The sequence below is a fragment of the Cuculus canorus genome, chromosome 1, assembly GCF_017976375.1.
Source record: "Cuculus canorus isolate bCucCan1 chromosome 1, bCucCan1.pri, whole genome shotgun sequence".
NCBI classification, from domain to species: domain Eukaryota; kingdom Metazoa; phylum Chordata; class Aves; order Cuculiformes; family Cuculidae; genus Cuculus; species Cuculus canorus.
Window position 1 is genome coordinate 99,633,062 of NC_071401.1, and position 13,490 is coordinate 99,646,551.

At 41.1% G+C, this 13,490-nt stretch overlaps 1 protein-coding gene across 3 annotated transcripts in view; it reads left to right on the top strand.

Annotated features, from left to right (window-relative positions):
• The window catches only part of APP (amyloid beta precursor protein), a 216,670-nt gene that overhangs the window by 44,486 nt on the left and 158,694 nt on the right, over positions 1–13,490 (top strand). The gene's annotated exons all lie outside the window — the stretch shown is intronic.

A 13,490-nucleotide genomic window follows, 5' to 3' on the forward strand; every position in this document is an offset into this window, starting at 1 on the left:
TGAGTCTCTGCAGGGACCTTCCCTTTCTTTTTTTTTTTTACTCTTCTGTTCTACTGCCCTTTTGTCCTTTTTAAAGAGGTTCTTCCCAGAGCCTGTTAGAACAGCTGCAAAACCTGATTGCTGAAGGTCACTGAGACTGTTGGACAATTTTGTCCCTCTGTCTTCTGCCCTTGGGGGATAATTTTGTATAGTATATGCACAATGAACTTCTTACTTAAAAGCTAAGGTGACAGTTTATTATCTGAAATGCTCTTGTTCTTTCTGGGCTGATCTCAAAAGAGTCAGCTGTAACACGTCTTTTGTCATCCTACCATGATAGTGAGGTACAATGGGTCACTCCAGACTGATTGGTCTCTGCTGCACACTGAACCATTCAGAGTTTCTTAATAGAAAAAGTTTGCCCTACAGATGAAGTCATAATGACTGATTTCATATTTGAGAGCAGAAACTTATTACCCACTAGCTTATGTCCTAAGAACAGATTGCAGAACTAATTTTGTTTTGTCTCCGTGCTGTGATAGCATGATAACCTCATACCACTGTGTGACAGTTTGAAAAGAAAATGCAGATTTCATGCCATGAAACAAAAGGGCACGTCTTGAGTCGCTTTAGTCCTTATGTCTTTCAATACCATCTCTGCCTTTTTTTTTTAAGCAGGGGCTATTGCTTATTGTCATAGCAGTAGCTATCTTGCTTCTTAAATGTCAAACCAATTCTTGTGAAAATGGTTCTTTAGAAAGCAAGATAATTCACTCTTCAGATCTCTGCTCTCTTAGCATCTTTATTCCTGTCCTTTCACCCCTTTTATTGTTGTTCTCTTTCTTGCAGTATTTTGTTCGTATTTTTTTTTTTCCTGAATTTTGGCTTTTTGGCCTAGAATATTCATTTTTAAGGAAGATATTGCAGTACTATTAAAATACTCCAATAGGTTTGTGCTTTTACTAAGTGTATTACTTGTGAAATTCATAGTATTTTTGTTTACCACTAACAGTAATACCAAACCTAACCTACTAGTAAAGTTTCAGAGACTTCTTCTGATTTTTCTGTTGTCTCCTTTGATTTATGTGCATAAAGTTGATTTATGCATAGTGAAATTATTGAGAGTTAGGAAAGGGATGAGGTGATGTAAGTAGAGAATCAGTGAATAAAAGTCTACAAGATAGTAAGTCTTTAAGTTGTAGAAACAAACACATGAATTTACAGGAAGCTTGGGGCATTTGAAGGCATGTATCGTAGAACCATAGAATACCAGGTTGAAAGAGACTTCAAGGATCGTTTAATCCAACCTTTCTGGGCAAAGGCGTGATCTAGACAAGATGGCCCAGAACCCTGTCCAGCTGCATCTTAAAAGTGTCCAATGTTGAGGAATCCGCCACTTGCCTGAGGAGATTATTCCAGTGGCTATATGTTCTCATTGTGAAGAATTTTTGTCTTGTGTCTGGTTGGAATCTCCTCAGGATTAACTTGTAACCATTACCTCTCATCTTTTCCATATGACTCCTTGTGAAAAAGGGAGTCTCCATCTTTCTAACTGCCCTCCAAATAGTGAAACATGGTGATAAGGTCCCCTAAGCCTCCTTTTCTCAAGGCTGAGCAAGCCCAGTTCTCTCAGCCTCTCCTCACACAGCAGGCTTCCTGGTCCTTTGACCATCTTTGTGTCCCTTCTCTGGACCCTCTCCACCCTGTCCACATCTTTTTTGTACAGCAGGGACCAAAACTGATCACAGTATTCCAGATGTGGCCTGACAAGCACCGAGTAGAGTGGGTTAATGACTTTTTTGTCTCTGCTGGTGATGCCCTTGCTGATGCACCCCACCATCCTGTTTTGTTGCAGCAGCACACCTTTCAGTCATATTGAGCTTTAGTCCACCAGGTCCACCAAGTTCCTTTCCACAGAGCTACTCTCCAGCCAGGTAGATGCCAGCCTGTGCTGCACTCCTGGATTATGTTTTTTCAGATGCAAGACATTACACTTGTCCTTGGTAAATTTTAACATTTTCTTGTTAGCCCACCTTTCTATAGCCTATTCAGGTCTTCTTGCAGGGTGGTTCTCCCTTCCAAAGTGTCCACTTCCCCACTGGCTTTGTTATCATCAGAATAGCTGAGTACGTTGGCAGTTCAGTTGCAAGTGCTGCAGGTAGGGAAGGGTTCCAGAACAAGGGTTTGGAACTGGAAATCTCTGCTGAGTGCAAGTGATTTTGAAATTTTGAAACAAAGGGAGGAGGAAAGAAAAAGCAAAAGCAGTGGGAAGGTAGTAGCTCTATACTGTTAGATGAAGGGAATAATAAGGAAAATTTTGACTGAATATAAGGAAAAATTTCTTTGCTGTGAGAGTGGCTGTGTGGTGGCACAGGCACCCAGGCAGGCTGTGGAGTCCCAATCTTAGGAGACTGGGAGAGCTGAACTGGGCAAGAGGCCAAGCAAGTTTGATCTGACTTAGATGCAAGCCCTGGTTGGAGCAAGTCTGGATGACTTCTGTTAGGTCCCTTTTCATCTGAATTTTTTTGCAAATCTGAAATTTTCTGCTGACTGGAAAAATGGAGGAGTAGAGACCTTCTGGTTTTTTTGGGCTTTTAAGGGTAAACATTTAAACTCTAGTGTGGTGGTAGCCTTAATTTGTGTTCACAGTTCACTAGCTTAATGCTAGATCAACGTGTCACAATTTTAGGGTCTATTTAGCTACAGTTAAAAGCATAGCTTAGGGCATTCTGCCCTGTCGTGGGGCGAGGTGCTGGCGGGTCTGCTCCCTAAAAATGGGATGGGAATCCTACTGGCTTTAGTTAATCAATGTTAATGTGTGTGTGATCATACAGTGTGCTTTCATTAACTTGAAGTGAGTAATTCTTATGTGCTGTGTTAAAATGTGGAAATCTGGCTGAAAAAAACCTTTCTTTGCTGTGCTCACTAGTAGGTTTTCTGTTTGTTCACGAGGAAATGATGTCCTGGCTGTCCTGCCCCTGTTTTTTTGAATACTGGCTAAAAATTATGATGAATTTTAGGAAGGCTGGATCTGCTGACAGCAAGTTAAAATGAAAAGCCTCATGGAAGTTCATCCAGCCCAGCAGAATCAGAAGAAGCTCCCAGTTCTATACAATTCTCCCCCATAATCCTCCCAGCTTCCCCACACCCCTGTGGTAGGGTCTGTAGCGTAGTGGGTTCTGTCTTTGCCCGGGGAAGGGCACTAGTTCTTTGCTTCTGTTCAACTTTTCTGTGACCTAACAAAAGAAACTAAAGAGTCATATTCTACCAAAGAGTCACTTCCACCAAGGAAATGAATTTGTAGAGAAGTGCTGGTAAATGCCACTCAGGGTGGTGTCTTGGCTGTGGGGAACCTCTTGCTGCTTGGTGATCCAAATATGCTTAGCGTCCTGGGGTAACTAGTGAGGTGGTTTTCCCCTTCTGTGGTTTACCTTGGCTGTGAGACACTGCTTTCTTTTAGGCCCTGAGAGCAGGGTAAATTTGCATTAATTTGTGTTTTCCAGTTAGCAGTAAGCAATAGGGTAGGCATCAAGGCTGAGAGGTGATATTTATTTGTGGTATGTTGCTTTGGAATAGTATGAAAGTAAAGATCTCCTCTTTGGTTACTTTTGTGGACCTCAACCTTTCCCTCACCTCCCTCCCTTTCTCCCTCCATCTCTCCCTCCTTCTCTCCCTCCCTCCCCTGTTCATGGTGGTTTTTCCCCCAAAAGAACAACTGCTGCTTCTTGGAATGCGTTTTTGTCTCCGTATAGGCAGAGCCTGAGCATATATGCTCTACTAATCAAGCATTCAAGTACTCTGCCTGAATCTGTGTTCTCCATGCTCCCTGGCACCACAGCAACTTCTTTGGTTCTTTGGTCTTGCTGTAGCAGCAGCTGTTAGTACTGCACTACTGCTCTATTGAGGTGCTGGGCTTTTTCCCCAGCTCTAAGCAAAGCCCTAAAATGACAGGGAGCAAAGGAAGTTAAATATGGGGGGGTTTTTTGGTTGCTTTTTTCTTTTTTTGCCCTGCACCGCTAATGAGAAATCTGTCTGTCATGGTTTTTGTTGCAGATACCATGTGTGGCACTGTGCCAGGCATTGAGATTATGGTTGTAATGCAAGAGATAATGCTCTAACATGGTAAATCCTGCAGAGTTAGACTATGCACCCAGTTCCTCCTACACCGAGGAAAGACCAGAAGGGATGTACTGAAAGGAGCGAACTGGGCAGAAACTCAATGAGCAAGTACAGTAGAGATCTTGCTCTGTGGCTCCTTGGCTCCAAAATAACACAAAGCTAGTACAGGAAACTCCTATTCAAGATGGTACTCTTGTATTCTCTGTCTTTGTTTTCCTACTTAAAGGTACATCTAAAAAATAGTATCTCCCCTTTCAGCAGAACTTGCAGCCAGATGCATTCCTCTGCCTCCTTGTAAGCTGTTTTAAAAGAGCTTTTCCTGACAGTGCAAGGCCTGATGCCTGAGTGGTGGGCAAAGCACTGGGTTGGAAGGTGCATGGAGTATGGGATAACTAGGTTTCTTCTGTAGACATGTACTGGAAGCCTTGTATCTTTTCCTTGAGATTGTCATCATTGCCTCTTGTCCACTGTCAGCGTAGATGGATGTTGAAGATGAAGGAAGTACCAGCAGAGGAGTATTGCAGGAACAGAAAGAGAGGAACAGAGAATAATCAGAACCACCTACATGTTTTAAAGATTTATGTTTCTTGTTGTTGCTTTGCTTCTTTTGAGTGGGAGCTCAGTGCAGCACAGGCACTGTCTGAGTTTAGATTTGGACAACACATCACAGAGTTTGAAGATGGCAAAGCTCAGACTGTACATTACTTATTTGAAAGGAAACAGAAGATACTTGAATACTGCCCTCTGAATTCCTTAAGTTCAGTTAAACTCTGCCACTGAAGTCCCAAGTGGTGGTTCTGGAAGCAGACCACATCCATCTCTTCTGCCTTCAAATCCGCACGTTCAGCCTAAGCTGGGTGCTTTTCATTTTATCAAATATAGCAGAATCAAACTATTAGCTGGGATGACTTGCTGGTTAGAGAAGTACAAGTTACTAGTGGTATCTTTTAATCTCAGACTAGCTAGGATGCCACTAATATTAATTGTACCTGTTATTGAAAAGTAAAATGGCGTGGGTCATATCTGCCAACAGCTGTCAAATGCAGGTGATGCAGGTGCTAGAACACAGCTGCATTAATGTAAATGGAGTGGTTACACCTGCATATTTGCCATCATCATTAAGGTATTTTGACTGTACTAGCTGACACTTCAAATCAAACACTCGGTCAATCTAGTCCTGCTGCTGACAAAGCAGTACCAGCTGTTTGAGGGAGTTGTTGGAAAAACACAGTTACTGGATAGCTAGCCTCCTGGGGTAAGTTTCTTCCTCACAGCTCTAGTGGGTGTTTTTCTGATGCCTCAAAACAGGTGGGGACTACTGCTTCAGGAATTTTACATTTTGTCATTTTGCAGGAGAACCTGGGTACTCCCACCCACTCACATTCAAGTGTTGGGATGGTACCTTACATTTAGAGGAAAGTGTGTTCTGGAGACCAGTCAGCTCCTTGCCATGCTAAACAGTTTTCATAAAAATAATCTAGAAGCCTGCCCTTTGGCAAAGTATATGTTTTCAGAGCCACATGAATATGCAGAGTAGGAAGTTAATTTAGGTGTGCTCAGTTCACTGTTTCAAAGGAATGGAAGGTATTGGTGCGTGTTTTATTATATAAGCAATTCTGAACAGCTACTATATGCTGAATTTTATGCCTAGCAATTAGGATACATTATATGAGTTCCTTGAAGGACTAAGATTATTTTGCCATCTGTGCTGAACTCAGTGTCCAAAATTAATTGTAAAAAAAAAACCAACACTCACAGCTGGCAAAAAATCATTTTGTGTAATGCATGTTTTTTTTTCCCCTACTTGATTTAATATGGAGATGCTCATTTCCATTTTAAGTATGCATGGTATTAAACAGAATGGAAAGGAATGGTTCTGAAGAGTCTTTGTTGGTTTTTGGTTTGTTTTTTTTCAAGACCAAACCAAAACTGTCATAAAACTAGTTTGGGTCTGGATATTGGCTGCGTGGTTGAGCAGTTGGAGTGTAAACCTGGGAGCCTGGAGATCTGGCTGTACCTTTTAATCAGCACCTAGCTCACTGTGTGATCTTTGGCTGAATGCTTAGAATAGCTTTCAGATATAGAGTGTGTGTTGGCTTTGGCAGGTGTTACACCTAACATCCCTGAAACAACATCGTGACTGCTTGGTTTCTTTTGTAAAGTCATGACATGTCCACTTTCTATTGAAACTTCACTGAGATTCATGGCTGTTTTGCACAGAATGTGTATTTCTGACAGAAGTCCTTCGCAGAAATAATAAAAAAAACAACCCACAAACAAATTATCAATGCATTCTATTATGCTCTTAATTATACCTTTGTGTTACATGGAGCAGTAAATACAGGTAACAGGTAATTAATCATAGCTACTGTGTTGCTATACAGTGTTGACCTTTCTGATGTCATACTGTAATACCTCCAAAAATGATCTTGTCATTTTCTCAAATCTTCTGTGTTTATACCATGTGTTTAGGTAAGGTGCTGGTGTGTCCCAAAGCCGCTTCTTGGGTAAATCCAGTACAAGCTGGAATGTGACTACAGTAATTCACCCCACAACTTCCAACTTCAAATCCGTCCTCAAGTCCCCTCTTTTCTGAGCTATGAAATGACTGCCCCATCTTCATTTTTACTTATTTGCTTGGCTCCCTACCGCAGTCTCTGATAATCCTTCTGTGCGTGTTGCCCTGGGGCCCACACCAGACAGAATTGAGCAGCAGGCAGGACTTACAGCAGTGGTTCCCTCCCTCTCTACTCTTTGTCCTTGGTGAGAGCGTCTGAAGATTTGTTAAGGGGTTTGTTGAGCTGCCAGAGATGCCTGTGATTTTAAAAAGAAAAAAATAGTTTGGCCTTTGCTGAGAACGTGAAATGTGATGAAAATGGTCTTGCTGCTGTGACAATGGTTTCTCTCCATGTTACCTTGTAATTTTCATCCTAATATGACTTGTGGCTTTTATCTAGGCTGCATAATGTGCTCTTTCCAGTTTCTCAGACCAAATAGCCACTGTATTGAAGGAAAAAAATTAATTTTAAACCTGCAGTACTCTAAATTCAGCAGCTTAAAAAGCCATACATTTTGCTCTGAGGATAGTGATCCATTTAATGAAACATCATGGAAAATGTACAGATTTTTGGCAGCACAGACTGTCCTTAAAAATAAATTACTTTTTCAAGGCAAATGTGTGTTGGTATATTCTGAGATGTGCACAGTCATGCTTAAAAGTTCGAGTGAACAGTGTCTTAAAGCTCTTTGCATGGATTATTGGTGTCTTTAGATTTATTTTGTTTTATTTATCTTTTGTCCACTACAGAAGTTGAATTAATTCACTCTGCCTGCCACTGCTTAAATCTCACTTTCTTCAATGAAGGCTTAGATTTTGAAAATGCAGGGTCTACTACTGATATATTTATCATGCAGATGAACCTTAATATGCTCACAGTGTGGCCTTCTCGAGAAGGTGCTTTTCAGCCCAGCCTTTGTAGTCTACCATTTAAATATATTTCAAATCATAATAAATTATGATTTACTAAGAAAACTTGGAGCATATGTTGCAAGACACCAGCTGCCTTTTGTTAGTAATAATGAAAAGGTTGCCTCTCTGTTTTGTTTTTTTCCCCTATGTAACCTTTTTTTGTGCATGTCCCAAAACGAAATGAAAAACATCAGGATCTTGGCGTGTTGTTGGTTTTATGATAAATTTTCTAATTCATTTGGAAGTATTATGTTTTTCTTGGGAAAAGGAGAGTGCTTGTACTTTCAGACTGAGGGAGGAAAAAGGATGAAAATGAGGGAGTAATATCTGCATAAATATACGTTTTCGGTAAATGTATACGGCAGTTTTTAATGGAGCTATGATACCACATTTTTCGCTAGATTAATTTTGAACTTCACAGATGTGATAGACTAGATGAATGGCTCAACTTAATTGAGGAGTTCCGCTGGCATAGAGTTAATGCCAGGAATATGATTTTCTTCTGTACTTTAAAATATACAAGTGCAATATACAAGCAGGGTGGTTCTATTGCCTTTTCTGGTTCATGGTTGAACTAGTAGACAGTCATTTAGCATGTGATCAAGGTGTTGAAAGACATCTGCTAAATTGAAGGTATTCAAGACAGAAAAAAATTAGTTACATTAGCTTCGGCTTGCTTGTTAGGGTTACAAAAGCATGCTGGAACATGTCTCTCCTTAGGGAAGGGAACGAAGCTCAGGTGGCCCAGCTCTTGGCCTTACTGAAGTTTGAGAAACTTATGAGAGCTGCATACCTTGAGCTATGTCACTTTATACAGGATCTGTGGTGATGTTATGTCTTCTGGTGATGTTGCATGGAAAGTGTTCTGATGGGGACAACACAGTGGACCTCTACTGTGTTTCACTGTTCTTTTTTCTTATATATATAGTTATCATAGTAGGCTGTCTGCTATTTTTTTTGAAGATGCATTTCCCCATGCAACTTACCCTATGTAGATCTGAGTTGGACTGGTAGCAGCTGTTCCTTTAATGTATATTATAAGCCTAAGAGATAGTAGGCATAGTGTGATGATTGGCTTAAGTAAAGAAAAATCTTTTATAAATACAGAGCAGTTACATTTCAACCCTTTTTGAGGAGGTAATGTCCATGCTAATTAACTTTCTTGTCCTCCATCTTTTCAGACTGTGCTTACATGGATATTTGGATACAGATCTACCCCAATGTTACAAAAGGTCATCTTGGGACCTCTTTAAGTCCTGACAGTTTCTACTCTCATTAAGTTTTTATTCTTGGGGAGGGATGTTTTCAGAAGTAGATCAGTTCCGTGATCCAGCTTCTGAGTTAGCTCAGGCTCATGGAGAGAAGTTAGCAGTAAATGGACAAGAGATGGAATAAGGCAGGAATCGTGCCTTGGCAGTGTCAGACTTGTGTCCAGTTAAAGGCACTGAAACTACAGCCCCCAGCATCTGGAAGTGTTCCTCTGCCGCTGGGTGGGTGCAAGTGTGACTGCTTCTTGGGACTGGGGTTCCTGAGAGCCAAGAGGCTACCAGCAGGGTTTGGGTGTGTTTGAGTATTCCAGGGGCTTCAAGTCTTTCTGGTCTTATTACATCTCAGGGCATGACTTAAGTGTATGTGTGAATAGGTAGTAAGCTGGGTAGCATCCCTGGTTTTGGGTCATCTACATCCCTTATAGATGACTCTGTAGCTTTTGTGTGCTTACAAAGGTTCATTTCATGGTAGCAAAGCCACTGTCATATGGGGGGGTCACTTTATTTTTTTGGAGGGGCAGGTTTCTTTTCTCCTTCCCCGCCTCTGTTTCACCCTTGTCTGTTATTTCGAAATATTTGGAAATCAGAAGTATTGACTAGAGATCTGTTTATTCTTCTATAATAGTGCAGATGAAAGTCATAAGTAGCAGGCGGTGGACTGATCAGTCTAGGTAGGTAGGATAGGATAGGTGTGTGTTTGTAAGTCTGTGTTTGAGAGTAAAAGGACATTACGTACAAATTTTCTGTTGTCAGTTCTACAGGCAAAAATAAAGAAAAGACAGTTTTGCTCTGTAACTTTGAAGCTGTCAGAAGGGTGATGCTTGCTTGAATTCATAGCAGAGCAATGCCCCAATTTGGATGGGGGTAGTCTTTTTTCTAAGCAGTTACTACTGCTTTCTAATCCATACTGCAGCATTATCATCTGTTTAGCCTTTATCCAATTAAAATTATTCTGTTGTATTGCACTGAATGCCTGCTTCAGTCTTCCAAATACTTTGTACCTCTGTATAATAACACATTCTACTGATAATCTGTTTTTATAGATGCTTATGGAATATTTTTCTAGATGGTTGTCGATAAATTATAGTTTATAATTATGGAGAGATTTCTGAATATCTGGCCAGTTATTGATGGCTTTATCTTATAGGGGGCACAACAACCCTATGCAGTGCTACAGACTGGGGGAAGAATGGCTGGAGAGCTGCACGGAAGAGAATGACCTGGGGGTGCTGGTTGACAGCCGACTGAACATGAGCCAGCAGTGTGCCCAGGTGGCCAAGAAGGCCAACGGCATCTTGGCTTGTATCAGAAATGGGGTCACCAGCAGGTCCAGGGAGGTTAATCTCCCTCTGTACTCGGCCCTGGTGAGACCGCACCTCGAATACTGTGTTCAGTTCTGGACCCCTCACCACAAGAAGGATGTCCAGAGAAGAGCAACGAAGCTGGTGAAGGGGCTGGAGAACAAGTCTTACGAGGAACGGCTGAGAGAGCTGGGGTTGTTTAGCCTGGAGAAGAGGAGGCTGAGGGGAGACCTTATTACTCTCTACAACTACCTAAAAGGAGATTGTGGAGAGGAGGGAGCTGGCCTCTTCTGCCAAGTGACAGGGGACAGGACAAGGGGGAATGGCCTGAAGCTCCGCCAGGGGAGGTTCAGGCTGGACATCAGAAAATAATTCTTCACAGAAAGAGTCATTGGGCACTGGCAGAGGCTGCCCACGGAGGTGGTCGAGTCGCCTTCCCTGGAGGTGTTTAAGGAACGGGTGGATGAAGTGCTTGGGGACATGGTTTAGGGAGTGTTAGGAATGGTTGGACTTGATGATCCAGTGGGTCCTTTCCAACCTGGTGATTCTGTGATTCTGTGATCTTCCTTTTTATATACATATAGCATTTTTTTTCATACGTTAGTCAGAATTCTAATTTTTTTTTTTTTACTTGAGTGAGGCGAGAGTTTCACTAACGGGGTGTTATTGCAAATTGCCAGTGGAAAAAGTTTGAAAGGGAAGGATTTTAGACTTAGATTTTTCAGAGCTCTTGAGGCATCTGGCTTAATGTTGAGAGTAAAAACGGAGCACTGGATTTAAGGTCCCTGAGACTATTTGTAACTGTTATGAGGCCTTAGGGTGAAACCTTGGTAGGGGAAGGGCAAGTGTCCTCTCAGGCTGAGACAGGAGCTTGTGCTAGAAAGATACTGTGTAGCCTTTAGAAGATGCATCACAATATCTGTTGAATCATCATCAGCTTTGTATTTTGTGGGTGCCAATAGCTGTTGCATAAATTAACATGAAAAAAAGGAAAATTACTTGTACAGTAATGACAATTCCATGTTTAAGTTTTTTTTTTCTTCTGTCTGGGTATGAATATTGAAACATGAATGCTGTTAATCTGGATATTACTTGCTTCTTCCACTTGGCCTGGAAAGACAGCCCTGCCAAAGGGTTGTGGTCAACAAATGGCTTCTTTTTAAATTCAGCTTCTGAGTTACACGTAGGAAACTATCAATTTTGAGGCAGTATCAAGATCCTCTAGTATTTATTTGCCTTTCCTTATTTGAGCCAATTACAAGCTTTAAAAGAAAATGGTAAGTCTGATTTTGATGAGTATTCTTTAAACATCTGTGGAGTGTTTCAGCTGACATTGCTTGTCCAGGCTGCCACACTGGTTTGGAGCATGGCAATATGTACATTCCATCTAAGAGGAGTGAAAAATCAAAAGGGGTCCTACAGGAAGAAAGAGTTACATTTATGGCTCTAAACAAGGAACCTGAGGGAATTTGATCTTAGCGATCTTATTAAAGCTAAACTTGTATTACTATGGAAATTAATATGTGTATACTCTTTAGTATTTTAGAGGAGTTTATTATAGAAGCTGTCATTTTGAGTGATTGTGGAGGACACATTGGTGGATATGGTAATGGGCAGTTACGTAATGAAGTCTGGAAGAAAGTTTTTAAGATTTTGGTGTCAGTACGAATCAGAGTCATACTGTTGAGCAGTGGTGTGATTTTTTTTTTTTCCTATCAGCATTTCATTCTTCTACCCCAGGCATTTCATACAAGAGCACCACACTGGTTTGGAGTTTGGAGCCACATGGCAGACTGAGAAGTCTCCTGTACTTTAAGTTTGAAGTTCCTGAATGTCCCCACTTTTGGATACATTTAATTTTGTCATCTTGAGCTCTTATAGCATAAGATCTGTAGCAAGAACAAACAGTTTCTCCTCTGAGATGGTCAGATTGTGTGGGCTAATTTTGGATTTTCTTACCGAATTTAATGGGAGTGCCATTCCAGAGTGGTTTAGCAGAAGTGTTGAGCTTAAGCAGTACATGCTTTCGCAGAAGTAGTCAGTTTTCTTCCCCTCCTCCTCATTTCTGCTCTGCCAGATTTTAGCATATGTCTGATCTTGCAATGAGGAAATGTAGGGAGCTGAACTGGCACAAGGCTAACCCCTGCAAACAAACAGAAATAAGGATGAGTTTCTCTCTCTAACCTGTCTTGCCAAGGGTCAGATGAGCTGGAATGCTCACATGGGAAAGGAAGAGGAGGGCAGGAATTTCCCTTCTTATGGCAGATGACCAAACAATGGCTTCCCTCTAGTCTTTGAACAGCCTGTAAAGGAGAAGCTTTCTAGATATTTCTGAAGGCACTTATCTCTTTCTACCTCTTGGTCCTATGTGTTTCCAGAAGAGCATGTTCTGTTAATACCTAAATTTCCCTGGGAAATTTTCTCTGATGATAGACAATGTGAATAATTTAGGTGGGGGGGAAAAAGGATGTTGTTGGGTCTAGAAGACAGAAGAGCAGGCCACGTGTTAATCAGACATGCAACTACGGCTCCATGATTTAATTTTGGACAGCAGTAGGAACACAAGTGGAGAGCAAATAGATTCAAAATACCTGAATCTGTGTAGAAATGGGGGTGGGTGAAAATAAAGAATGTGAACAAGGCCAGTATTTTTAGGCAGGATGGTGTCAGCAGGAAGGATGGAGGAGAATTAACAGATGAATGAAAGACTGAGAAATTTGATGTAATGCAGTATCCTTGTAGTGGTCATACAATTTAGTTTTCTTGCGTCATTTGCTAAGTCATTCTCCCACAGGCCTGCCGTAAGTATTTTGAGAACAAAGATATGAACCTTTATCTGAAAAGTAGAGTGCCAGCTGCTGCTGGTTTTGCTGTTGCTTTTGCTTCTGTCAGGGTTTTGCAGCTGAAGGTAGAGGAGTAGCTGCGCTCAGGAGCATCAGTCTCACACTGTTTTCTAAGATTAGGCTTCTTTGTTTAGCAAACTAAAATCCTGTCTTAAGCATAGGGCAAAAATGGATTTGATATTTGCAATTTTGTGGAATGTATTAGATTATCACATTGTGTAGTCATGTCAATAGAACATCTTGTGGGAGAAGCTCGGGGCGGTCAAACTTGATCATTTTAAATTGCATGTATTGTTTGCCAGTCTTACTGTGAAACAAAAGTAAAAGAAGATATATACTGTAAGTTATCATACTTACTTTTAATATTCAAGTTCTTTCTTGAATTTGAGGAGTTGCCAAATTGGAAGATCGTGCAAGAATGAAAATTATTAGACTGTTTTACTGCTACCTGAGTTGTGATTGCCATAATGACTCCAAATGTGCCTGTTTATGCAGCAGTGAATACAAAAAA